Source organism: Ranitomeya imitator, chromosome 1, assembly GCF_032444005.1.
Source record: "Ranitomeya imitator isolate aRanImi1 chromosome 1, aRanImi1.pri, whole genome shotgun sequence".
NCBI classification, from domain to species: Eukaryota; Metazoa; Chordata; class Amphibia; order Anura; family Dendrobatidae; genus Ranitomeya; species Ranitomeya imitator.
The window spans coordinates 843,639,575-843,667,312 of NC_091282.1; the positions used below are offsets into that span (position 1 = coordinate 843,639,575).

A 27,738-nucleotide genomic window follows, 5' to 3' on the forward strand; every position below is an offset into this window, starting at 1 on the left:
TTCTATCCGTCCGAAGTCCAATGGGTGTTTACTGAAGACTTGTTCATATTCCGTCACTAGCCTATACACCCCTTGTTTTTGATGGGTAGGTGTTGAATTTTCTGCCCACGTGTAGCTGTTGGCACCAATCCTCCATTTCTCCATCTGAGCCATTGCCTTCCACCTGACAGGTTGGTTCTAAGGGCTCAATGGTTGTGATGGCATTGTTGTCAACAGTATATAGCTTTGCCATTGTAGCATACCTTGGCAAAGTGACCTCTTCCTCTCCACAGTTCAAAAGTCGTACCGGCACTCGTCCCCGGTGTACCTCGACTATCCCTCGTGCTGTGAGTATAGTGGGCCTGCTGTCGGTGTACACTGGTTCTATTAAGGCTTGATAATCTCGTCCCTTAGTACCAATGGCTGCTCTACACCATACCAGCATTTCTGTTTTTGGTGGGATTACAATAGACGTTGGATCACTTACCCTCACACTGCCGATTTCTCCACCTGCAACTTCTACCTGTTGCCTTAACATCAATACTTTTATTTCCCTCCGGAGAACTCTCTGCTGGCAGGATTGGGCAGTTTCAGCAATTTGCTGTAAGACAGAAATGACTTCGGAAAAGCAGTTCTCTAACACATTCATTCCTATCAATACAGTTGGTTCACAGTTCCGCCGGTCAACATCAACAACAATTATACCCTGTTTCTTCAGTTCTACTTTACCAATCTTTATGGTCATCTCCCTGAATCCTAGTTTCGGTACCAACTTACCATTACTGGCCCATATATCTAGTTCAACATCAGAGGGCCCTTTATCAATATCTGCATCAGCCCAGTACCTCTTATAAAGGATATACGGTATAGATGAAATCTGGGAACCTGTGTCCAGCAAAGCGTTGAGGGGAATTCCGTCCAGCACGATAGGGATAATGGGTCGTCCTCCGATGTACCTGTCGTGCCAGGGTGTTGGGCCTCGAAAGTTCATTCCTGCGAAGCGGCCCGCATTCCCAGGGGATTCCCGTTTAAATCACAATCTCGTGCAAAGTGACCCGGCTGCTGGCAACGGCGGCAAATGGGCTGTCCATCCGGTTGGTAGCGGTCGCGGGGTCGTCCTCTCCATGTCGGGTATCTCCGGGGTCTCATCCATGGAACATCCTCTCTACAGTTTGCCAACTCCATCTTGTGTCCTCTCATCTCCTGCATGGTTTTAGCCATTGAAGCAACAACATCAGCTAAAGAGTCAAGCTTTTGTTGAAGAGCCTCATTAGTACTGGGCCCCAGGGGCTTAGCAATGGCCCCAGACATAGCTGATGTCACTGGCACTCCCTGTTGTTGAGGTGCCTCTGCCATGGGTTGCGCAGGATCCTGATCCCGAGGTGCCTCTGCCAGCTGGAGACGTATAGCGCTCTCCTTTAATTGGGCAAATGTCAATTCAGGGTTCTTAAAAACAAGCATGCTCACATGCCCCCGGTGAGAAGGGGTGTAGAGTCCCTCAATAAATTGATCTCTTAGCAGTTTATCCGCTCCGGTGTTAAAAATGGGTTCAGCCAGTGTAAGTGATTTAAGGGCTTCCTGCAGGTTTAAGGCAAAGTCTCTCACGCCCTCATTAGCTTTTTGTTTGCAACTAAAGAATCGTATTTTAGCTTTGCTGCTGGCCGTGGTTTCAAATGTAGCTTTTAATCCAGCAAATATGCGTTCAACAGTGCCTTTTAGATCAGCTGCCCATGCTGTGACTTCTCGCTTAGCATGGCCACTTAACTGCATCATCAGGAGACTAACACGCTGAACTTCACCCACAGGGAACATGTCAAAATGGGCCAGCATCTTTTCTCTGAAATCGTCAAGGGTATTAGGCTCACCTTCATACATTGGAAGCCATGGGCCACCCGGGGTATATGGCATCAGCACCGGCATGATGGGCGCCACTCCTTGCACCGCTGCGCTGCCGGACTCTCTATTGACACTCTGTCTTTCAGCTGCATTAGCGTTGCCGAGTGCTGCGGCGTCTCCGTGCTGCGACATACTGTGCCCCCTTAGTTAATCCGGACCCTTCCGGTCCTCCGCTTCCGTCGGGATAGTGTAGATTCGTTCCGCTGTGCAGCAGGATCGATTTTCCCCTTGCTCTGATGTCAGAGCGCTCAGCTTGGTGCCGCCCACAATGACACGCCCCCTGCTGCTCCCACCCACCGCGCTCTGTAATGGCGGATTCTGAAGTTTTTCAGTTAGACTGGGGCTCAGGTGATGGCGTAGCTCAATTAACAGTCTCGTGCCTAACGGTTATGAAGTGATTACCTCAGGGGATGGCGGCCATCTTTACTCCATTATAACCAATGGGGAAAAGTCACTTTCAATAGTTTTCAATGGGGAATGGATTTTTCTTTAATTTTCAAGATTTTTCATCCCAGTTTTCACAGTTTTGGGCTCCAATCACGGCACACAATACCCGGTATACGGGCTGGCTAGATCCTGTTCGTGACGCCAATTGTGACGCCCAGGAGACCGGGATACCCAGCACCGGACCAACGGAGTCTGTCTCTTGAGGGGGATGTCACGGGTGGCTTGACCCGGTGCTGTGGCCTCAGGCAATGCACAGTGTAAGGGGTATCGTGAGGGGACAGGCACTTACTTGATCAGCAGCAGGTTCTCCCAGCGGTGACGATCTCGATCCTGGATAGATGGCTATTGTCCAAATGAAAGACTGAGGCACTGAAACGTTTAACCAGTTTACTTTAACATAAAAGGATTTACAACCAGTCCTGTCACCGGAGTTTGTATGGGAACTCTGAGTTACTTTGACCCTGCCGGGGTCTTCGCCTCTTATTGTGCGCAATTTCTGTGTGGCCCTGCTGCTGTATGTGAACTGGCTGCCGGCCCAATCTGTCCCCTCCGGGTCCTGGTTCGACGGGCAACCCGAGTCCTTTTATCGGTTTACCCCCTCTGGGAGTACCGCTGAACTCTGTGTCTGTTGCTGCATCCGACCCTAGTGAAGCTGATATCACCTCACGTTTTTCCGGTTGCTGTATTATATATAATGAATACAGCCACGGATCCGGTATCCGTCTTTGCGCCTGTTCTGGGTATTGATTAATGCTACCCGGTTCTCACAATGTCCTTTTTCTCTATCCCTCTTCTCCTCAGGCCGGTGATTTAGGCCTGGTAACAGTCACAGGGCTGTTAGAGATTCAACTGTATGACCTCTCACTATCAGCTCCTTGGCCCAACTGCCATTTCTTCTCTCAGACCAGAATGGATCAAGGGGAGTCTCTGGAGCTCCCCCTTCTGGCCGGAGGTGGTAGTGCAGTCTTGCTATTTTAGTATTTGTACTTACTGTCAGTAACTATTTTTGTGGCAAATACCCCTAGGGGTGCCACAATAACAGTATAATCTGCACAATAATATGGCGCTCCTTCCCTTCTGAGCTTTGCACTGTGCCTCAAAAGTAGTTCCTGATTACATGCATGGTATTGCTGTAATCAGGGAAATTGCACAATAAACTGTGAGGTCCATTTTTCCTATTAGTTCTTATAAAATGTGGGGCTAAACAACATTTTAGTGGTAAAAATATAATTATTCTTTCTTCACTGCCCAATAGTATAAAATTCTGTGAGGCACATATGGTGTCAACATGCTTTCTGCACCCTTAAAATTAATTGAGAGGTGTAGTTTGTAAAATGACATCACTTATAGGGGGGGGGGGGGTGTTCTGCTGTTCTGGGTGAAAAATGGCACCCTCAAACCTTTCCAGCAAAATCTGAACTCCAATATGGAGCTTCTTCCCTTCTAAACTTTGCACTGTGCCTCAAAAGTAGTTTTTGACCACATATGGGGTATTGGCGCACTCAGGAAAAATTGCACAACAAATTTTGGGGTCCATTTTCTCCTGTAATTTTTGTGAAAAATAAAAAAATTTTGGGCAAAAAAAAAGTTTTTATGGGAAAAATGTGGCTTTTTATTTTCACAGCTCTACGTTACAAACTTCGGTGAAGCACTTGGGGGTACAAAGTGCTCACCGCACATCTAGATATATTACTTAAGGGGTCTAGTCTCCAAAATGGAGTCACTTGCTTGTGTTTTTTTATTGTTTAGGCACATCAGGGACTCTCCAAATGCAACATGGCATCTGTTGTCTATTCCAGCCATTATTGCATTCAAGTCAAGTCAAACAGTGCTCCTTCACTTCTCGGGCCTGACGTGCACCGAACCAGTGGATTTCCCCAACATATGGGGCGTTGTCATGCTCAGGAGAAATTGGGCAACATGTTTTGGGTTTCATTTTTTCATGTTAGCCTTGTGAAAATAAAAAATTTCGGGCTAAAGTTAAATTTTTATGAAAAAAAGTTAAATGCTCATTTTTTTTCCCTTCCACATTCCATTAATTCCCGTGAAGCACCTGATGGGTTAGTAAACTTCTTGAATGTGATTTTGAAGAGTTTAAGGGGTGCAGATTTTAGAACGGGCCACTTTTGGGTATTTTCTGCCACATAGGCCCCCTAAAATCACCTCAAATGTGATGTGGCCCCTAAAGAAAATGGTTTTGTAAATTTTGCTCTAAAAATGAGAAATTGCTGGTCAACGTTTAACTCTTCTAACTTCCTGACAAAAAAAAAGTGTTTCAAAAATTGTGCTCATGTAATGTAGACATGTGGGAAATGTTAGTTATTAAACATTTTGTGTTTTATAACTCTCTGTTTAAGGGCACAAGAATAAAAATTGAGATAATTGTGAAATTTTCTAAATTTTTGCCAAATTTCAGATATTTTCACAAATATACACAAGTCATATCGAACAACTGTTACCACTATCATGAAGTACAATATGACACGAAAAAACAGTCTCACAATCAGTCAGATCCGTTGAAGTGTTCCAGAGGTTAAACTTCATAAAGTGACAGTGGTCAGATTTTAAAAAAATGAGGCTCGGTCATTAACCTACAAAGTGGCTCGGTCCTAAGGAAGGGGGGTTAAAAGGTTTTTCCAATTTTTGGAACCCGACTGAGAACTGCAGTTTGTTTGTTTTTTTTTTTTTCAATAAAAATTGTGCTTTACTCAAATCACTGTGCCCAGCACTGAGTCACAGCTGCAGCCAATTTTTGAGCTCAGCGGCTCGTGAAAAACAGGAGTGGGTGAAAACTACAGAAGTGGTGAAATGTTTCTGTTATACTTTTCCTCTGATTGTTGCACTCCTGGTTTTGGCTTACAAATACTGACCAAAATATCAAACGTGTGAATGTGGCCTTTAGGATGTGTTCACATTGAGGGTTTGTTTTTTTTTGTTTGTTTTTTTTGTTTGTTTGTTTTTGTTTGGAAGTTACTCCGTTTCTGTAAAAAAACATTCAGCTTCAACTCTCACCCAAAAAAACTGTGTGCATATACCCTTCATGCATGTCCACCTGACGAGTTTTTCAAACAGAAAACGTTTCAGGACACTCTGGCGTTGTTACTCCTGAAGCAACTTTTGTATCTTTTTTTTTTCTATCGTTTCCTGAGAGTTTTACCGGTGAGTTTTGTGACTTCATTTTTACTGTTGTTTTTCAGTTGTTTTTTACTCCATTAAATAATTGAGAAACTGCAAACTTTTTTTGGGCAAAATGTATGGAAAAAATGCTCCAAAAAAAATGGGTGTTTTTTTTCTGAGTTGCTTTTAAGCATTCCCATTGACTTGTACTTTAAAGTATGAGCAGAAAACAGCAGAAAGATGGACATGTCTCTTCTTCCTACCTCTTGGTGTTTTTAGAAACCTGAAGTAGTTAAAAGAAAATCAAAAGCCTGAACATATGAACAACAACTCGTTTTAACGTAGAAATGCATGTACTGATTCTTTTGAGAGATTTCTAATAGGTTTTTCAGGCAGAGTGAAAAAAAAAGACTGCCCAACAGACTGAACCTATGACTAGAGATGAGTGACTATTTCAATGTTCGGTTCGGATTATGATTGCCAATTTTGCAATCTTCACCCATTTATTTGTTGAATATTCACCGCACGCCATTCAAGTCAATGGGAGGCAAAAACAAAATGCATACACAACGCCTAACACCTTCAAATGTTTCCAAAAGCTGCCAAACACATCAAATTAGGGGCAGACACCTGGAAAGTGGCCTCAATTCACCTACAGTACAAATTTTTGGAATGGCACAGCAGCAATCAGCCATGCATGAGGTATCAGGGTCTGGGCCAGTATTTACAGCTTTGAATTGAACTTAAAATAAAGACGAGGTGGGTGAGAGATCTGTGTAGGCCTGCTGTGCTGTGAGCCCTAATACCACATGCAACAGCTCAACCCACTTTGATGGTAAGCCACACTCATGTGGCACAGATATCAGTTTCGTAGACTACTATTGTCAGAAAAACGTAAGGACAGTCACACGGGTAGTTGATTCAAAGTGAAGTAGTGGAGGCCTGACGGTCTCGGAGGCCCACTGCTACAGGCAACACACATAAAGGAGACCCAACCAACATTTCCAAAAATCAGTGTCAGACACCACCAAAGTGGCATCAATTTCAATAGTGTAGAACTATAATAATAATGACCGACACCTCTTCCATTACAGCCAACCCAGCAGATGGAGAGACCCAATCAGAACTCTCCCTATTTCCAAAAATTAGTGGCAAACACCAACGAAGTGGCATCAATTTCACGAGAGTAGAAATAGTATAATAGGGACCGACACGTCTTCCACTAGAGCCAATCCAATAGATGGAAACCCAACCAGGACTGTTCACATTTCCACAAATTAGTTTTAACATCTGCAGCCGCAGCAGGCACAGAAGCCACACTAAAAATATCACAGACTGCAAATACTCAAGATCAATGCAGCACACTAAAACCTATAACAACGCCTAGTCTGTACAGTCTGCGATTGAGGTGCAAAGGTCCTTGGAGATCCATGACTTGTTAATCTTTATGAAAGTTAGGAGATCTACACTTTCAGGGGACAGCTGGCTGCTCTTATCCATCAGAACACCACCATCAGCGCTGAAGACACGTTCTTAGAGAACGCTGGCTGCTGGGCATGATAAAACCTCCAAGCCGTGAGAGGCGAACTCAAGCCACTCATCCATTTTTGAAGACCAAAATGTGAAAAGGTCCAAACCCTCCCTGATGGTATTGATATTCAGTTATAGATACTCATGCACCATCCTCTCCAGTTGTTCACCACGTGTCATACTTGGACTCTGTTGTGCTGGTGCACAAGCTTGTCTAAAAAAAAGTGTCAAAGGACTCACAGAAATTACTGCTACCACTTACACTACTTCTGCTAATGTTTTGGCGTTGACGAATTGACGAGGAAGTTTAGATCTGTGATCCACACTGTGTTCCCCACTGTTGTCTTAAAACCGTGTTTCGATACTCCAGCATCTGACAAAATTTTGTCTCATAACATGGATCTAACAGAGTGGCAACCCAGTAGTCAGCACTATTTTGAATCATAACTATATGGGGATCATGTTGCAGTTATTGGAGCAAGAAGGCACTCATATGTCGGGCTCTTCCATGAGGTCCAAGACCATGCAGTTTTGGTGGGTGGGTAACACTGATGCTTGTTTCCTCCATCCCCTCTCACCAACCACGAACAATAGAGAGTGGACTGTGCTGTGTGTGATGTTGAGGTGGACGAAGAGGAGGAGAGTCCACTTGAAGCTGTGCTTGTCATCCACTCAAACACATACTCTTTCTGGGCATCATCAACAAGGCATACCGCTGTGCTGCTGCCAAAGAAAGGTAGTGGAGTAGCCCATCCAGTAACAGAAGTTGTCAGTTGTGTTTGTATAGGATGTGATGTTGTTGGTTCACTAGTGCCTTCACTAACATTAGCACCTACTACACGTACACCTTGAGCACCAAGCCTAATCCCCCTTCCACCACGACCTCGCTCTTTCACAGTCATTTTGCTCAGATAGTGTGGTAGGAGCACAAAATTAGCAACAAAAAATAGTTTTTTACTCTGCACATAGCTGAATTTCAGCAGTACTAAATGACAAGGAGAAATATGGCGTGCTGCATAATGTTAGTCACAGAAAAAAGAATTGTTTCAGTGTGGATGAGGCCTGTATAACAAAGAAGATATGCTCCAATTATAAAAAATAAATCTCCCCTACTGTATCACGTTAGTCACAGAAGAAATAATTGTTTCAGTGACAAAGAAGATATGCTCCAAACAATTATAAAAATGAGATCTCCACTACTGTATCACGTTAGTAACAGAATAATTTTTGGGTGTGTAGATGAGGGCTGTATAAGGCTGGTTTCACACTTGCGTTTCAAAATGCATGCGTTTAAAAAAAAAATGCATGATGAAAAAACGCATGTAAACGCGTGCAAACGCTGCGTTTTTTTGACGCATGCGTTTTTGCATGTGGTGAAAAAAACGCAATGTTTTCACGCGTTTACATGTGTTTTTTCATGCGTTTGCGTTTTTTAAACGCATGCTGAGAAATGTGTGACAGCTGCCAATCATCAAAATAAAGTAAAAAACCCACTATAAACAGAAATAGCTAGGGTTAGGGGTAGGGATGATAACCCTAACCCTAAAGGGATCCTAACCCTAACCCTAAAGGGATCCTAACCCTAACCCTAAAGGGATTAGGGTTAGGGTTAGGATCCCTTTAGGGGTAGGGTTAGGGTTAGGATCCCTTTAGGGTTAGGGTTAGGATCCCTTTAGGGTTAGGGGTAGGGTAAGGATTAGGGATAGGGTTAGGATCCCTTTAGGGTTAGGATCCCTTTAGGGTTAGGGTTAGGATTCCTTTATCACCTTTATGGTGGGGGGTGGCATATCAGTGTGTTTTCAATGTTAAATATAGGGAAAAAACGCATGCGTTTTTTGTGCAAAAAACGCTGCAGACAAAAACGCAAGTGTGAAACCACCCTAACATAGACTATATGTTACAATTTCAAACTCAGATCTCCCCTACTGTATCAAGTTAGTAACAAGTATTTTTTTAGTGTGGCTGAGGCCTGTATAACGTAAAAGATATGCTCCAAACAATTTCAAACTCTGATCTAGTCTGCTGTATCACGTTTGTCACAGAAATGTTTATTTATTTTTTTTTACTGTGCAACAGCTCTGCACACAGAACAATTTCACCACCACTAAATGACAAGGTGGGATATGCCTTGCTGTATCACATTTAGCAACTGAAAAAATAAGATTTTGAAAGGTCTACTCATGAACTGAGCAGAACAGAAGCTGTGCACAACACACTTCTATGAAATGTGCCCTGCTGTCTTTGTCTGTGGACCCACAAAAAAAAATCTGCTGGAAGGTCGATTTCACAGTCACATGGGACACTAACTATCTATACTATCTGACGTAGAAACAACCGCCTAGCTAACTAGCTAAAATCTATCAGCACCCATACTCAGCGTCAGGAGCAACCTCTCTGTGCTGTGATAGTGGCAAAATGGCCCTAAAACAAGATGTTGGCTCTTTACATAGAGAGGGACATGTGAATTCAGCAGCGAATGACACAAGCCGCTGTGTCTGGACATTGTGGATGTTTCCTGCACCCTGATTGACTAGCTGCAATGTGCACACATAAAGAAAAAAAAATGTACAAGCACTTTTATCGGTATCTATTTTTATCTTTTAAATTTACCGGTAGCTGCTGCATTTCCCACCCTAGGCTTATACTCGAGTCATTAAGTTTTCCCAGTTTTTTGTGGCAAAATTAGGGGGGTTGGCTTATACTTGAGTGTATACGGTAAGTGGCAATGCAAATGTTTTCCTGCACTTCTTACTGAATGTTACCGATTTTATGAAAATGTGCTAGTGTTTCCCTGTTGTGAATTCTGTGGCTGAGTTCACTTCTGTGGTCACAAGTGGTATTGCAGTCTCTGGGCTTCCTCCCTCAGGTGTTTTGGTGAGCTCGTTGGCTGCCTTGCTATTTAGCTCCACCTGAGTCTGTCTTCCTTGCTCCTTGTCAATGTTCCAGTGTTGGATCTAAGCTACTGCATCTTTCCTTGGGCCTGCTGCTCTGCTAGATAAGTGCTTCTAGTTTGTTTTCTGTTTTTTTCTGTCCAGCTTGCTATTAACTTTTGCTGGAAGCTCTGAGAAGCAAAGGGGTGCACCGCCGTGCTGTTAGTTCGGCACGGTGGGTCTTTTTGCCCCTTTGCGTGGTTTTCGTTTTAGGGTTTTTTGTAGACTGCATAGTTCTCTTTGCTATCCTCGCTCTGTCTAGAATATCGGGCCTCACTTTGCTGAATCTATTTCATTCCTACGTTTGTCTTTTCATCTTGCTAACAGTCATTATATGTGGGGGGCTGCCTATTCCTTTGGGGTATTTCTCTGAGGTAAGTCAGGCTTGTATTTCTATCTTCAGGCTAGTCAGCTCCTCAGGCAGTGCCGAGTTGCATAGGTAGTGATAGGCGCAATCCACTGCTGCTTATAGTTGTGTGAGGATAGATCAGGTACTGCAGTCTACAGAGATTCCACGTCTCAGAGCTCGTCCTATTGTTTTTGGTTATTGCCAGATCTCTGTATGTGTGCTGATTACTGCACGCTGTGTTGCCTGATTGCCAGCCATAACAGTACAAGGAGCCAACCCAATGATTCCCAATAGAGGGAAAAAAGAAATCCTGACATCATTTTTTTTTCTTAGCTCTGTCTTCAGTCTTTTTTTTCCCCTAGACATTAGAGTGCTTCATGACACAGCTGTGGACATGGATATTCAGGCTCTGTGCTCCTCAATGGATAATCTCGTTGTAAATGTACAAAAGATTCAAGATACTATTGATCAGAAATCGATGCTAGAACCAAGAATTCCGATTCCTGATTTGTTTTTTGGTGACAGAACTAAGTTCCTGAGCTTCAGAAATAATTGTAAGCTATTTTTGGCCTTGAAACCTCATTCTTCTGGTAATCCTATTCAACAGGTTTTGATTATTATTTCTTTTTTGCGCGGCGACCCACAGGACTGGGCGTTTTCTCTTGCACCAGGAGATTCTGCATTGAGTAATGTTGATGCATTTTTCCAGGCGCTGGGATTGCTTTACGATGAGCCTAATTCAGTGGATCAGGCTGAGAAAAATCTGCTGGCTTTATGCCAGGGTCAGGATGATGTAGAAGTATATTGTCAGAAATTTAGGAAGTGGTCAGTACTCACTCTGTGGAATGAATCTGCACTAGCGGCTTTGTTCAGAAAGGGTCTCTCTGAAGCTCTTAAGGATGTAATGGTGGGATTTCCTATGCCTGCTGGTTTGAATGAGTCTATGTCCTTGGCCATTCAGATCGGTCGTCGCTTGCGCGAGCGTAAATCTGTGCACCATCTGGCGGTATTGTCTGAGAGTAAACCTGAGCCTATGCAGTGCGACAGGACTATGACTAAAGTAGAACGGCAAGAACACAGACGTCTGAACAGACTGTGTTTCTATTGTGGTGATTCTACTCATGCTATTTCTAATTGTCCTAAACGCACTAGGCGGTTCGATAGCTCTGCCGTTATTGGTACTGTACAGTCCAAATTCCTTTTGTCCATTACCTTAATGTGCTCTTTGTCATCGTATTCTGTCATGGCGTTTGTGGATTCATGCGCTGCCCTGAATCTGATGGATTTGGATTATGCTAAACGTTGTGGATTTTTCTTGGAGCCTTTGCGGTGTCCTATTCCGTTGAGAGGAATTGATGCTACACCTTTGGCCAAGAATAAGCCTCAGTACTGGGCCCAGCTGACCATGTGCATGGCTCCTGCACATCAGGAAGTTATTCGCTTTCTGGTACTGCATAATTTGCATGATGTGGTCGTGTTGGGGTTGCCATGGCTACAAACCCATAATCCAGTATTGGATTGGAACTCTATGTCGGTAACCAGCTGGGGTTGTCAGGGAGTACATGGTGATGTTCCATTTTTGTCTATTTCGTCATCCATTCCTTCTGACATCCCAGAGTTCTTGTCGGACTTTCAGGATGTATTTGAAGAGTCCAAGTCTGATGCCCTACCTCCGCATAGGAATTGTGATTGTGCTATCGATTTGATTCCTGGTAGTAAATTCCCTAAGGGTCGTTTATTTAATTTGTCCGTACCTGAACACACCGCTATGCGCAGTTATGTGAAGGAGTCCCTGGAGAAGGGACATATTCGCCCATCGTCGTCACCATTGGGAGCAGGGTTCTTTTTTGTAGCCAAGAAGGATGGTTCGCTAAGACCGTGTATTGATTACCGCCTTCTTAATAAGATCACTGTTAAGTTTCAGTATCCCTTGCCATTGATTTCTGACTTGTCTGCTCGGATTAAGGGGGCTAGTTGGTTTACTAAGATTGATCTTCGTGGTGCGTATAATCTGGTGAGAATCAGGCAGGGAGATGAATGGAAAACGGCATTTAATACGCCCGAGGGTCATTTTGAGTATCTGGTGATGCCGTTCGGACTTGCCAATGCTCCATCTGTTTTTCAGTCTTTTATGCATGACATTTTCCGTGAGTATCTGGATAAATTCTTGATTGTTTACTTGGATGACATTTTGATCTTCTCAGATAATTGGGAGTCTCATGTGAAGCAAGTCAGAATGGTTTTCCAGGTACTGCGTGCTAATTCCTTGTTCGTGAAGGGATCAAAGTGTCTCTTCGGTGTGCAGAAAGTTTCATTTTTGGGGTTCATCTTTTCCCCTTCTACTATCGAGATGGATCCGGTTAAGGTTCAGGCCATCCAGGATTGGACTCAGCCGACATCTCTAAAAAGTCTGCAGAAATTCCTGGGCTTTGCTAATTTTTATCGTCGCTTCATCTGTAATTTTTCTAGCATTGCCAGACCATTGACCGATTTGACCAAGAAGGGTGCTGATTTGGTTAATTGGTCTTCTGCTGCCGTGGAAGCTTTTCAGGAGTTGAAGCGTCGTTTTTGCTGTGCCCCTGTGTTGTGTCAACCTGGTGTTTCTCTTCCGTTCCAGGTCGAGGTTGATGCTTCTGAGATTGGTGCAGGGGCGGTTTTGTCACAGAGAGGTTCTGGTTGCTCAGTGTTCAAACCATGTGCTTTCTTTTCCAGGAAATTTTCTGCTGCTGAGCGTAATTATGATGTGGGCAACCGAGAGTTGCTGGCCATGAAGTGGGCATTCGAGGAGTGGCGTCATTGGCTTGAGGGTGCTAAGCATCGCGTGGTGGTTTTGACTGATCATAAGAACCTTACTTATCTTGAGTCTGCCAAGCGCTTGAATCCTAGACAGGCCCGTTGGTCGTTATTTTTTGCTCGTTTTGATTTTGTGATTTCATACCTTCCGGGCTCTAAAAATGTGAAGGCGGATGCTCTGTCTAGTAGTTTTGTGCCCGACTCTCCGGGGTTATCTGAGCCGGCGAGTATCCTCAAGGAAGGAGTCATTGTGTCTGCCATCTCAACCTGATTTGCGGAGAGTGTTGCAGAAATTTCAGGCTAATAAACCTGATCGTTGTCCGGCCGAGAAACTGTTCGTCCCTGATAGGTGGACTAGTAAAGTTATCTCTGAACTTCATTGTTCGGTGCTGGCCGGTCATCCAGGAATCTTTGGTACCAGGGAGTTGGTTGCTAGATCCTTCTGGTGGCCATCTCTGTCACGGGATGTGCATGCTTTTGTGCAGTCCTGTGGAATTTGTGCTAGGGCTAAGCCCTGCTGTTCACGTGCCAGTGGGTTGCTTTTGCCCTTGCCGGTCCCGAAGAGGCCTTGGACACATATTTCGATGGATTTCATTTCTGACCTTCCCGTTTCTCAAAAAATGTCGGTCATTTGGGTGGTCTGTGATCGCTTTTCTAAAATGGTCCATCTGGTGCCCTTGGTTAAATTGCCTTCCTCCTCTGATTTGGTGCCTTTGTTCTTCCAGCATGTGGTTCGTTTACATGGCATTCCTGAGAATATTGTTTCTGACAGAGGTTCCCAGTTTGTCTCGAGGTTCTGGCGAGCCTTTTGTGGTAGGATGGGCATTGACCTATCTTTCTCCTCGGCCTTCCATCCTCAGACTAATGGCCAGACCGAACGAACCAATCAGACCTTGGAAACATATCTGAGATGTTTTGTTTCCGCTGACCAGGATGATTGGGTGTCATTTTTGCCGTTGGCTGAGTTCGCCCTTAATAATCGGGCCAGCTCGGCTACCTTGGTCTCTCCATTTTTCTGCAATTCTGGGTTCCATCCTCGTTTCTCTTCAGGACAGGTTGAGTCTTCGGACTGTCCTGGTGTGGATTCTGTGGTGGACAGGTTGCAGCAGATCTGGACTCAGGTAGTGGACAATTTGACCTTGTCCCAGGAGAAGGCTCAGCTTTTCGCTAATCGCAGACGCCGTGTGGGACCCCGACTTCGTGTTGGGGATCTGGTTTGGTTATCTTCTCGTCATATTCCTATGAAGGTTTCCTCTCCTAAATTTAAACCTCGTTTTATTGGTCCGTATAGGATTTCTGAGATTCTCAATCCGGTGTCTTTTCGTCTGACCCTCCCAGACTCCTTTTCCATACATAATGTATTCCATAGGTCGTTGTTGCGGAGATACGTGGCACCTATGGTTCCATCTGTTGAGCCTCCTGCCCCGGTTTTGGTGGAGGGGGAATTGGAGTATATTGTGGAGAAGATTTTGGATTCTCGTGTCTCTAGACGGAAACTCCAGTATCTGGTCAAATGGAAGGGTTATGCTCAGGAAGATAATTCCTGGGTTTTTGCCTCTGATGTCCATGCCCCAGATCTTGTTCGTGCCTTTCATGTGGCTCATCCTGGTCGGCCTGGGGGTTCTGGTGAGGGTTCGGTGACCCCTCCTCAAGGGGGGGGTACTGTTGTGAATTCTGTGGCTGAGTTCACTTCTGTGGTCACAAGTGGTATTGCAGTCTCTGGGCTTCCTCCCTCAGGTGTTTTGGTGAGCTCGTTGGCTGCCTTGCTATTTAGCTCCACCTGAGTCTGTCTTCCTTGCTCCTTGTCAATGTTCCAGTGTTGGATCTGAGCTACTGCATCTTTCCTTGGGCCTGCTGCTCTGCTAGATAAGTGCTTCTAGTTTGTTTTCTGTTTTTTTCTGTCCAGCTTGCTATTAACTTTTGCTGGAAGCTCTGAGAAGCAAAGGGGTGCACCGCCGTGCTGTTAGTTCGGCACGGTGGGTCTTTTTGCCCCTTTGCGTGGTTTTCGTTTTAGGGTTTTTTGTAGACTGCATAGTTCTCTTTGCTATCCTCGCTCTGTCTAGAATATCGGGCCTCACTTTGCTGAATCTATTTCATTCCTACGTTTGTCTTTTCATCTTGCTAACAGTCATTATATGTGGGGGGCTGCCTATTCCTTTGGGGTATTTCTCTGAGGTAAGTCAGGCTTGTATTTCTATCTTCAGGCTAGTCAGCTCCTCAGGCAGTGCCGAGTTGCATAGGTAGTGATAGGCGCAATCCACTGCTGCTTATAGTTGTGTGAGGATAGATCAGGTACTGCAGTCTACAGAGATTCCACGTCTCAGAGCTCGTCCTATTGTTTTTGGTTATTGCCAGATCTCTGTATGTGCGCTGATTACTGCACGCTGTGTTGCCTGATTGCCAGCCATAACATTTCCCATCACGAATGTGAATGTGCCATATTCGTGCCTCATTTATATTTGGCGATCCTTTTTCCAACATATTTCTACATATGACCATTCAAGTAAGTCATTTTACAATAGAAAATAACGGGATATGTCTTTCAAGAGTTTTTGAAGGATTTTCAGGAGTTTTTCAGAATGGATCTATGTCCAAAAAACTCAGTGTGCACAAACCCTTACACTATGTACTACTATATTACAGTATATAGTATTAGTGATCAAATTATCACAGTGCCCTAAGTGGACTTAAAAAATAAAATAAAAAATTGTAAAAAATAGAAAAGCGTAAAATACCCTTTTTTTTTCCATGTATGAAAAATAAATTCATTAAAAATAAACCTATTTGGTATCGCCTGGTCCATAATAGTGCAATCTAGCAAAGTTTAAAATTATTTAAGCTGTAAGTTAAAGGGTGAAAAGTAAAAAAAAAAAAAAAAACATTGTTTTTCAAGTGCTACACTTCCCCCCCAAATTGCAATAAAAGGCAATCAAATTGTGTTATGTACCCTTCACAATGGCAGCTCGGCACGGAATAAAAAGATGAAAAACCCTTAGATGTTTGGTATGGCTGTAATTGTACGGACCTGCAGAATCACATTGCTAAGGCTACGTTCACATTAGCGTTTTGCGTGTTTGCGTCGGGCGACGCAGCGGCGACGCATGCGTCATGCGCCCCTATATTTAACGTGGGGGACGCATGGACATGCGTTGTGCTGCATTGTGCGACGCATGCGGTTTTTTTGCCGCGTCGGGCGCAGAAAACGCAACAAGTTGCATTTTTCTTGCGTCCAAATTTCGGCAAAAAAGAACGCATGCGTCGCAAAACGCAGCGTTTTTGCGTGCGTTTTTATTTGCGTTGTGCGTTGCGTCGCCGACGCAGCGGCACACAACGCAAATGTGAACGTAGCCTAAGTCATTTTTACAGCACAATGAACAGCACTGAAACAAAACCCAGAAACAATGGTGGAAATGTGGAGTGTTTTTCCCCCCGTTTTTCAGTGCATTATATAGTGTTTTTCTTCAAAACTACAAAAAAAAACTGGGAAAAAAACCCGTGAACAAAAAAATGTTAAGCCTGTCATGGCTTTTGAAATAACATCACCACGTCTTGAGAGGGTTATAGAGATCCTTGATAATATACAATATTTTGTATCCCTGCTGGAGAACTAGGCCAACAAATAAAGTTATGCACATGGAATTCCAAGGAGGCAGACGGCCCCGCTCCGTAACGACGACCCGACTACACGGCACTGACAGCCCCTACTGAACCACGGGCGACGCTGAGGCGATACAGACTCCTCGGTCATTTCCGTGAGCCCTCGTCTCCGCCATGATACGTCACTTCGGGAGTTTCCGGAATCGCTCGGCTCACACTCTCAGCTAAGCTGCATGATGGCAGCTCCCGGGAACCTCGGTGTGTGAAGGCAGGAGGAGGACAGAGGAGCAGAGGGACGGCCATGCACCGCGGCTGGCGAGGGCAGCACTGAGCGGTAAGACGTGGCGGGAGCTGGCGCTGAGCGCAGGATGCGGACCGGGCATTACGGCTGACGGCCACAAAGTTGCCCGGGAGTCTGCACGGCAACTAGTTATAAGAGGAGCGCGGTGCCAGCTGTACCCAGGCCTGCACACACGTGCGCCCCAGGCTCCGCTCCGGCCGTGCGGCTGCGCTTTGTCTCTGTGCGCCATATGTGCAGCGGCAGCGCGGTGGGCGAGCGACGTCTGTGCGACCGGTGCCGAGAATCTGCAGTGTGTGGGTGGGTGGGTGGGTGGGTGTGATATATATATATATATATATATATATATATATATATATACATATATATATTAGTCTGTGTGTGTATCTGTATAATGTGTGTGAGAGACTTCTATACGTGTGTGTATATATCTATATATTGCATACACCCACATAGATAAATATCTATACATATATTACGCAGACAATATGTATATACACACAAACATATCACACACACCCATACTTAGGAGATCGCCCTTTCGGGGGCTTTGGCAGTGAGGATCGGACCCCCCCTGTAGGGCCAGTGAGCCCCTCGGCCTTGTGCCCAATGTTATGCACGGAAAACAACACTTTTTTTGTGTGTATTAACAACTGTGATTTTTTTCCTCTTTACCCCAATACGAAGCAGTATACCTCACACGTCATGTCACCTAGACGTGAAACAATGGCCAAGGAAATTTTTTTTTAAAGATGAGGGGGGCGAAGAAAAACTTGTTAAATCCCATAAATAACTGTCCCCAAAGTTGTTCAGAAACCCAATAACATGCAATAGTTCTCCCCAAGGGCCCAAACCAAAACTGTGTTATGTAGAAATGTGTCGCAGTGTACCCGACTGTGTGTCAAGTAGAAATGTATCCCAGTGTGCCATGCTGAAACGTATGGCTGTGTACCTTGCGGGGTGTCACGTGGACACATATCGCAGGGTACCTTACGGGGGTGTCACGTGGACACATCGCAGGGTACCTTATGGGGGTGTCACGTGGACACATCGCTGGGTACCTTAAGGGGGTGTCACGTGGACGCATATAGCAGGGTACTTACGGGGGTGTCGCGTGGAAACATCGCAGTGTACCTTGCGGGGTGTCTCTTGGAGACGTGTTGCAGCGTACCTTATGGGGTGTCACGTGGACACATATCGCAGTGTACTTTACGGGGTGTCGCTTGGTGAGATATCGCAGTATAGTACATTACAGGGTGTCGCGTGGAGACATCACATCGCAGTGCACCTTACGGGGTGTCGCGTGGTGACATCACGGTGTAGTACATTACAGGGTGTCGCGTGGTGACATATCGCGGTGTAGTACATTACAGGGTGTCGCGTGGTGACATCGCGGTGTAGTACATTACAGGGTGTCGCGTGGTGACATCGCGGTGTAGTACATTACAGGGTGTCGCGTGGTGACATATCGCGGTGTAGTACATTACAGGGTGTCGCGTGGTGACATATCGCGGTGTAGTACATTACAGGGTGTCGCGTGGTGACATATCGCGGTGTAGTACATTACAGGGTGTCGCGTGGTGACATATCGCGATGTAGTACATTACAGGGTGTCGCGTGGAGACATCGCAGTGCACCTTACGGGGTGTCGCGTGGAGGCGTACCGCAGTGTACATTACATGGTGTCTCGTGACATATCGCAGTGTATTTTACGGGATATCGCGAGGGGACGTATCGCAGTGTACCTTACGGGGTGTCGTGTGGACACGTATCGCAGTGATTACTAAATGAGTGATCTTTATTAAATATAGAAGAGACATGGGACCTTCTGCACAGCAATCCCCAGGAGTAAAGGGCAGGCACAGTGGCGGCAGATTTTAGGCACCATGGCACTCCTACCCCTGGCGTTCTACTGAAGCGGCCTGCATGTGTTTAGTACACAGTCCTCACTGCTTGGCATGTAGGAATCTGGGTGACAATCCCAGCGGAAGCTGACAGCAGCCATGTTGGGTGTCACAAAGGGTATGAGATAACTCTGGAGGACTGCAGAGGTGAAGGGAAATGCCCAATGTGTGCAGGGCCAGGAAAGAGCACAGTATCTCAGTACTATCATTTCCACGTAGTTCCCCATTCCTGTTACACCCTGCCTTGTAGCTATGGTGTGTGCACAGAGGAGGTGGGTGCGTCACATCTCCGGAGGGCTGTGCCCGCACCAGCTACTATGGTTTCTGCGCAGACTACAGATCTCTGGGGATGTCCACCATTATGCCCTGACAGAGTTGGAGCTTCCCATAGACTAATCGTCAGGGGGCGGCCTAAAATTTTATAATTATTATAATTTTAATATTAGAGTGAATTCACCCATGAAGGACTTGTTGCAGAAATTGACAGTCGTTTTCTTGAGGGCTGTTTCTTGGGGCTGTTTGTAGAGTATTAGTTTGGATTCCTGCAAGCTTTATTTTGATGACTGATATTAATGTGACGCTTTGATTTTCTATTAAAAAAAACCTTATTTGCTGGGCAGTGCATAGTAGAGATAACTCCTGGTCTTCTTCTGACTTAGGCCCAGTTCACATTAGTGCTGAACGTTGTAGACCAGTCACACACGTCTAGTATGGACTTGACTGGCTGTGTGCAGCTCCGTGTGCTCGTCCGGGGGTCTGTGAGGAGAGCTGCTCGCACATAAGCCACAATTGGTCCATTTCCGCTGTGTCCATGGCACCAACATATTCTGCAGCACTTTACAATTCATGCAAAGTTGTACATTTTGTGCTGTGCATACATAAAATAAAGCAACTTACTCTAATTCCGAAAACGTTATGGAATGTCTGATTTCACCCACTGCAACATGGGACAGAATCAGTGTTGTGTCGTGACGGCCTCTGGTGGCAGGGAGCTCCCTCCCTCCATGTCTGGAGGGGCTCGCTTAGGTAGTTACCAGAGCCGAATAGCCAGCCCTTCATACTTGTCATTGACACCCTTTTGGGTCGTTCCATCTCAAGTGTTCCAAATCTGACTATTTTATACCTGACATCTTAGGATATTTCTTTTCTTTCATGTTTTTTGAAGTGCTACTTTCGTGAATTAAAATAAAGTTTTGAATTTTTAATCTTCATTAGTTTAATTTTGGGCTGGTATGATTTTACATTTTTTATCATCACAGGTTAGAAATAAGATGGGAGAGGCACCATTTTTCTCAGGATTCCACAGACTTTAATTTATGTCACAAGATTGTTTGTTGATATTTTGATTTTGAGGAATCAGGTTCTAAATTTTGATTGGGTGAATTTGGCTAAACTGTATGTTATACATTTTTTGAAAAATGCACAAGTGTTACTTGTGTTCTTAGTTCCATTTGTTCAGGGATAGGATCATATTTCGAAGCGTAATTTTAAATTAAAAGAATGAATATTTAACACCTTTTTAAATATACATGTAACAATTGTTTTATTATTACGTCCCTAGACATGGCCTTATTCAAGTTTGAAAAAAAAAAAAGAATAGTGCAGTAGTAAAATCATCAAGCTATAAAATAAAGCAATATGATCTAGCCTTAACCTCTTAGTGTCGGAGTCAAATTTTTAAAATCTGACCAGTGTCACTTTATGTGGTAATAACTCTGCAACGCTTCAACAAATCCCAGTGATTTTGAGATTGTTTTTTCATGACATATTATACTTTATGATAATGGTAAATTTAGGTAAATATGTTTTGTGTTTCTTTATAAAAAAATATAAAAAATTTGAGAAAAATGTTAAATAATTTGCAATTTTCTAAATTTGAATGATTATCCCTTTAATCCAGATGGTCATACCACAGCAAACCATTAATAAATAACATTTCCCTCGTGTCGGCTTTACATCAGCACCATTTGTAAAATGTTATTTTATTTTGTTAGCATTTTAGGAGGTTTATAAATGTAGCAGCAATTTTTCATTTTTTCAAGAAAATTTACAAAATTTATTTTTTTAGAAACATATCCATCTGTGAAGTGACTTTAGAGGTCTCATATATTGGGAAACCCCCAAACGTGATACCATTTTAAAAACAGCACCCCCTAATATATTGAAAACTGCTGTCAGGTAGTTTATTAACCCTTCAGGTGCTTTACAGGAATTAATGCAAAGTGGCATGACAGAAATGAAAATGTGCATTTTTACCACCTAAATGTCTCTAACTTCTGAACAGAGTACTACAGCAATCAGAATCTAAGGCCGCTATTTGGTCATGAATTGCCATGGCAAACATCAGGACCACAAAATCATGATCTGAGGGCACCAATTGGGATAAAGAGGAAGCCCCCACACTCTGTTAACCATTTATAATGATGTAGCCACTATTGACAGCAGCATCTAAAGGTACCGTCACACTGAACGATATCGTTAACGATATTGTTGCTTTTTGTGACGTAGCAACAATATCGTTAACTAAATCATTATGCGTGACAGCGATCAACGATCAGGCCCCTGCTGGGTGATCGTTGGTCGCTGGGGAAAGTCCAGCACTTTATTTCGTCGCTGGATCTCCCGCTGACATCGCTGAATCGGCGTGTGTGACACCGATTCAGCGATGTCTTCACTGGTAACCAGGGTAAATATCGGGTTACTAAGCGCAGGGCCGCGCTTAGTAACCCGATGTTTACCCTGGTTACCGTTGTAAATGTAAAAAAACAAACACTACATACTTACATTCCCGGTGTCTGGTCAGGTCCCTCGCCTTCAGCTTCCCGCACTGACTGGTGAGCGCTCAGTCACCTGGGGACTTCAGGATCGTTGGTCGCTGGAGAGCTGTCTGTGTGACAGCTCACCAGCGACCAAACAGCGACGCTGCAGAGATCGACATAGTTGTCGGTATCGCTGCAGCGTCGCTTAGTGTGACGGTACCTTAAGGGGTTAAACAGATTTGGACGGTGCAAACACTGATCGTGGCTGATGCAGCAAGTTGTCAGCTATAGTGTACAGCCGACAGCTGCTGGATTGTCACCTGTATGGGGAGGCTATTCTCTTATATCTCAGGTCAGTTAAAAGACGTATTGGCTGTCATTAAGGGGTTAAACCATTAAGTCTTTATGCTGAGCTTTTATCATCAGTTCGTCAGTTCGGCTGGGTGAAATGTAATCTTGCCCACAATCTCTTACTAACAATGGCCGTCTCCTTATGTCAGAGTATGTCCGGCTGTTATGGGGTTGGGTCCCCCTGAGTTAATATCTAATTTTTGTTTACTTTTAAAATGTCTGTTTTTCTTGGATACACAAAGGATGGCGCTGATGGACCAGAAAGTGCAAAAAAAACGAGCCACGATTGCCGATCATATTCACAGGTCACATAACCAGTTCTGTCATCCATTGCCGATCTTGTGCCACCTTCAATTACTTCATGGACATCACTGTCTTTGCTGAATGAAAAAATCTTTGTTTTAATTTCTGTTTCACTACATGGAATGAAAGTGTGGTATAGCTGAGTCCCTTTTATGGGTTTGGCTTCCTTTAACCGAACTTTTAACAAAATCTCCCGTAGTCCTGATGTGTACAGTACATGAACTGGATATTAGGGATATTTTTCTCACCCCAGTTGAAAAGTTGCCTGGGTGTTAAGCGGCAGCGGCATTTAACCGGGTTCTTCCGGCCATCGGGCCGAAAATGAACGCATCGCTGACCCCTGTCACATGATCGGGGGTCAGCGATGCGTCAGCATAGCAACCATGGTTGCTGATGCCGGCTTGCTGTGAGCGCCACCCTGTGGTCGGCACTCATAGCAAGCCTGTAATTCGGCTACATAGGAGCGATCTGATGATCGCTGTTATCTAGCAGAGACGATCAGGCTATGCCAGCTTTTAGTCTCCCATGGAGGCTATTGAAGCATGGCAAAAGTAAAAGAAAAAAGTTTTAAAAAATATGAAAAAAATAAAAAATATATAAAAGTTTAAATCACCCCCCTTTCGCCCCATTCAAAATAAAACAATAAAAAAAAATTAAACCTACACATATTTGGTATCGCCGCGTTCAGAATCGCCCGATCTATCAATGAAAAAAGCATTAACCTGATTGCTAAACAGCATAGCGAGAAAAAAATTAGAAACGCCAGAATTACTTTTTTTTTGTCGCCGCGACATTTCATGAAAATACGAATAACAGGGAGCAGGCGGGCACCACTGCCAGGGATCACCTATAGCATGCTACAAAACAACATAGCGTATAAACAAAAGAGAAGAGAAAGCATAGCATGCAAACAAGAGGGTTCACCACCAAGAGTATATGTCAAAGTGTAATAATTTTATTAAACCACACAAAAAAAGAGAACACTACAAAAAATAGTTAAAAAAACTTAAAATTTGCAAAAACGTAGCAAAAAAAGACAATGAAAAACCTGGCCTGTAATAAGGTCAAACCACAGTGCCACCCATGGAGCTATCTTAGAGTACAAAATGAAAATGTCCCCTAGTGGCTACAAAATAGCTAGATCATAGGGCATCCTATACTACCTGCTAGAAATACATCAGGTCTCCAAGATGGCATCCCCACAAGATCGATAAGGGCAATCAAAGATGGTCAAGTAAATGGGTGGCACCGGGCACAGGTGCCCAACGCGTGTCGCCAGAAAGCTGGCTTCTTCAGGGGCAGTGATGGTAGTGTCTGAATGCGGTGGTTAAATACCTTATTGGTAATCACTAGAGAAGACTCAGCTGGAGACAGGAGGTGTGCAGGAAATGATTAGATGGAGGGCGTGCAGCTACGGACCGGAAATGTCCTAAGACGCCCGCGGCTGCGCAGTACAGAGGTGCAGCGTCACCCACCACAGCCGCCCGCCTAAACGCAAGCGTGCAGGCGCAAAAACGGCGCATGCGCACTGCGCAAAGAGCGGGCAAAAAACAGGAGGAGGACGCCCACATAAGAGATCCACAGAGGAGCGATTGCGCAGTAGAGTACTAGAAGCCCCAGTCCCCCGTACCAAGATGTCCACCCCGGGCCCACCACGCATGCGCGAACCCGCGCATGCGCAGTGGGCCGAGGGCAGCCCCACCTCCAGACTGATGCGCGCCGCACAAGGGGCGGGCGAATCCAGGCGGGGAACACCTATCTGCAGGGCACATAGGTGAGCGCCTGCGCAATGGAGCGCTAGAGGTCCCAGTCTCCTGTCCCAAGATGTCCGCCCCGGACCCACCGCGCACGCGCCGTGGGCCGAGAGCGGGCACCGAGAAGACAGGGGAACTGAGCAGGATGACAAAAAAGAAAAAATAATAAAATTAAGAAAAATAAATAATAGCACTTCGGTATACTGAGTGTACACCTGTTGTAGGGCAAATGTGCCCACCACATGTAACCAACCCGTTGGGTAGAACATATATCCAGGCACACGAACCCCCTCCATGTGGCCACCCCGGACCCAGAGCGAATGCGCAAACAGACGCACGCGCAGTGGGCCAAGGAAGGGCACCAGGGAAAAAGGGGCCAGAGGCAGGGTGGGTAAAAATTTCATTAAAATACAATATGGGCAATCAAAAAAACGTATCTGCACCAAAATTATATAGTTAAAAACGTCAGCTCGGCACGCAAAAAATAAGCCCTTACCCGACCACGAAAATTGGAAACGCGACTGGGGGTTGGAAAATTGCTTGTTTTTTTGTTTTTTTTTTAGCAAAGTTTGGAATTTTTTTTTCACCACTTAGATAAAAAGTAACCTAGACATGTTAGGTGTCTATGAACTCGTAATGACCTGGAGAATCATAATGACAGGTGAGTTTTAGCATTTAGTGAACCTAGCAAAAAAGCCAAACAAAAAACAAGTGTGGGATTGCACTTTTTTTGCAATTTCACCGCACTTGGATTTTTTTCCCGTTTTCTAGTACACGACATGGTAAAACCAATGATGTCATTCAAAAGTGCAACTTGTACCGCGAAAAAAAAGCCCTCACATGGCGATAATGACGGAAAAATAAAAAAGTTATGGCTCTGGGAAGGAGGAGAGCAAAAATTGAGAACGCAAAAACGGAAAAGGGCAAGGTCTTGAAGGGGTTAAGTTGCAGTACATAGTGAATGGTAGGAAATTTTACCGAGAGTTTTCTTATCGTTCACTTTCACAGACAGTCTTTCTTGCTAGATATAATTCGGCTCACTTCATCACCATTAGAAAAACCTCTCGCTGTATCCACTATAGATTTATCTAATGATTAAGATCAGGACAAGTCATTAAACTTTTTGTTTTTTAATTTGGAAAATATAGACCACGGGCTGAACAGATCTGAATTCGAGATTTTCAAATTGACACTGTTCATATAGTTATTTTTTGAAGTATGATCCCTTTGAGATCTCAATTTGAATTGTGATACAGAGGTGGTTAGGGGCGTAGGAAGCACATCTGAATTTTTTATTTTATATCTTAGATTTTTTTGGGAATGCTTGTAAAAGTTTTGCGTTTGATTCCTCATGGGGTAAAATATTAACGGAATCTGTCAGCAGGATTGTGCTGAGCCTCCTACACCCAGTGTCAGGTTGGCGCCGTTATACTGATTACTGTGATACCTTGGTTGATGAAATCCGTCTTGTGGTTGTTGTTTAATCTTTTTGTAGTTTTCCATTAAAGAGATTCCTGTTCTTCGGGGCGGCCTGTGTGTATGTGGGGTCTTCATGTGGTGCTCTGATTAGATATTCATCTGTATGGCTTCTGACAGGTCACTGATCCCTCACTGACCTGCCCCCTATTTTACATACTGAATATAATATGTTTTGGAAAAAAAATTCACATTCAGCGGACACCTGCGCTGTAGCATGATCGTATGTATAATGTCCATTTAATTATTTTATTTGGTGATATACATGTACTCTGATAGATGATACAGTGCAGGCGCCCTTTTGCTAGAGGGAAAAAATATTTGTCTCCACCAAGATGGCTCCTGCGCATTAGCATCTATCGAATCGTTGACAGGGAATGACCCACAGAGGGGATCTCATTATTGGGTGGTGCCTCCTGGTATACTGGATAGATCTGTACCACATGGGGATCTCATTATTGGGTGGTGCCTCCTGGTACTACATATATCTGTACCACAGGGGGATCTCATTGGGTGCTACATCCTGGTACTGCATATATGTGTACCACATGGGGATCTCATTATTGGGCGGTACCTCCTGGTACTAGATATATATCTGTACCACAGGGGGATCTCATTATTGGGTGGTGCCTCCTGGTATACTGGATAGATCTGTACCACAGGGGGATCTCATTATTGGGTGGTGCCTCCTGGTACTACATATATCTACCACAGGGGGATCTCATTGGGTGCTACATCCTGGTACTGCATATATGTGTACCACATGGGGATCTCATTATTGGGCGGTACCTCCTGGTACTAGATATATATCTGTACCACAGGGGGATCTCATTATTGGGTGGTGCCTCCTGGTGCTACATATATCTGTACCACAGGGGGATCTCATTATTGGGTGGTGCCTCCTGGTACTACATATATCTGTACCACAGGGGGATCTCATTATTGGGTGGTGCCTCCTGGTACTACATATATCTACCACAGGGGGATCTCATTATTGGGTGGTGCCTCCTGGTACTACATATATCTACCACAGGGGGATCTCATTATTGGGTGGAACCTCCTGCTACTACATATATCTGTACCACAGGGGGATCTCATTATTGGGTGGTGCCTCCTGGTACTACATATATCTACCACAGGGGGATCTCATTATTGGGTGGTGCCTCCTGGTACTACATATATCTACCACAGGGGGATCTCATTATTGGGTGGAACCTCCTGCTACTACATATATCTGTACCACAGGGGGATCTCATTATTGGGTGGTGCCTCCTGGTACTACATATATCTACCACAGGGGGATCTCATTATTGGGTGGAACCTCCTGCTACTACATATATCTGTACCACAGGGGGATCTCATTATTGGGTGGAACCTCCTAGTACACTGCATATATTTGTACCACAGGGAGATCTCATTATTGGGTGGTACCTCCTGTTACTACATATATCTGTACTACTTGCCTGATGTTTGTTCCTACTCCTAAATGTATGTGCAGTCTACCTCACAGCTGATCCATGTCATTGTGTGCCTCTGTCTGTATATGAAACCTGATGCCATGATGGTTCCTTGAATCCCTTCCCAGTGTGGTTCAGAGTGAGGTGTTGATCACTTCCTCATGTCCACTGCTCACTGTACATTTTTCCTGTTCAGCCGATTACACAGCTTCAATAAGTATGTCCCTTCCCCCATGCTTGGATGCCCACAGTTTTACAAGCTCAGAAGGATCTATGCTGGCCTGGATATGCTGCTGGTTCTCTACAGAAAGGAAGCGTTCTTCATGCTGTAGTAGAGTTGTGTTTTCTTTCCTGCTCTCCATTTTACATATCTGTTGCTGTGAATGAGGCGCAGAGCATCCGTACGGAGCATTTACAAGTGCGAGACCATTCATTGGCTGGGTATGGCCAATAGAAGCTGGTCCATAAAATACTACAGGAGACTTTATGTGCAAACACATTCTACTGGCCAAAAATGTTTGCCGCCTCCTAAACAGGTGGGCTTGCACAATTTTAACCATTTAACCACTAGCAATGCAATAGTAAAGAGGTTAGACTACAAGTGCAGTTTGCCAGATGTCCATCACCCCTCATAACACGATCGTGGGATGCCAATAAGTTGTCTTGGCAGCCAGGGACGGAACAATGGCCCCCAGATCTGCCATAGTAATGCTGAGAGACATAATACACTACAATTTAGAAGTATTGCAGTCTAAGGCTGCCGTCACACTATCAGTATTTGGTCAGTATTTTACATCA

The 27,738-nt window shown here is 44.5% G+C and overlaps 1 protein-coding gene across 1 annotated transcript in view; it reads left to right on the top strand.

The window, feature by feature from the left end:
- Positions 1-16,850: 16,850 nt before the first annotated feature.
- PIK3R2 (phosphoinositide-3-kinase regulatory subunit 2) overlaps positions 16,851-27,738 on the top strand; it is a 107,476-nt gene continuing 96,588 nt past the window's right edge. The window contains exon 1 of the mRNA XM_069740985.1: positions 16,851-16,972. The gene's annotated coding sequence lies outside the window, so the exon portion shown is untranslated. The remainder of the gene's footprint in view (positions 16,973-27,738) is intronic.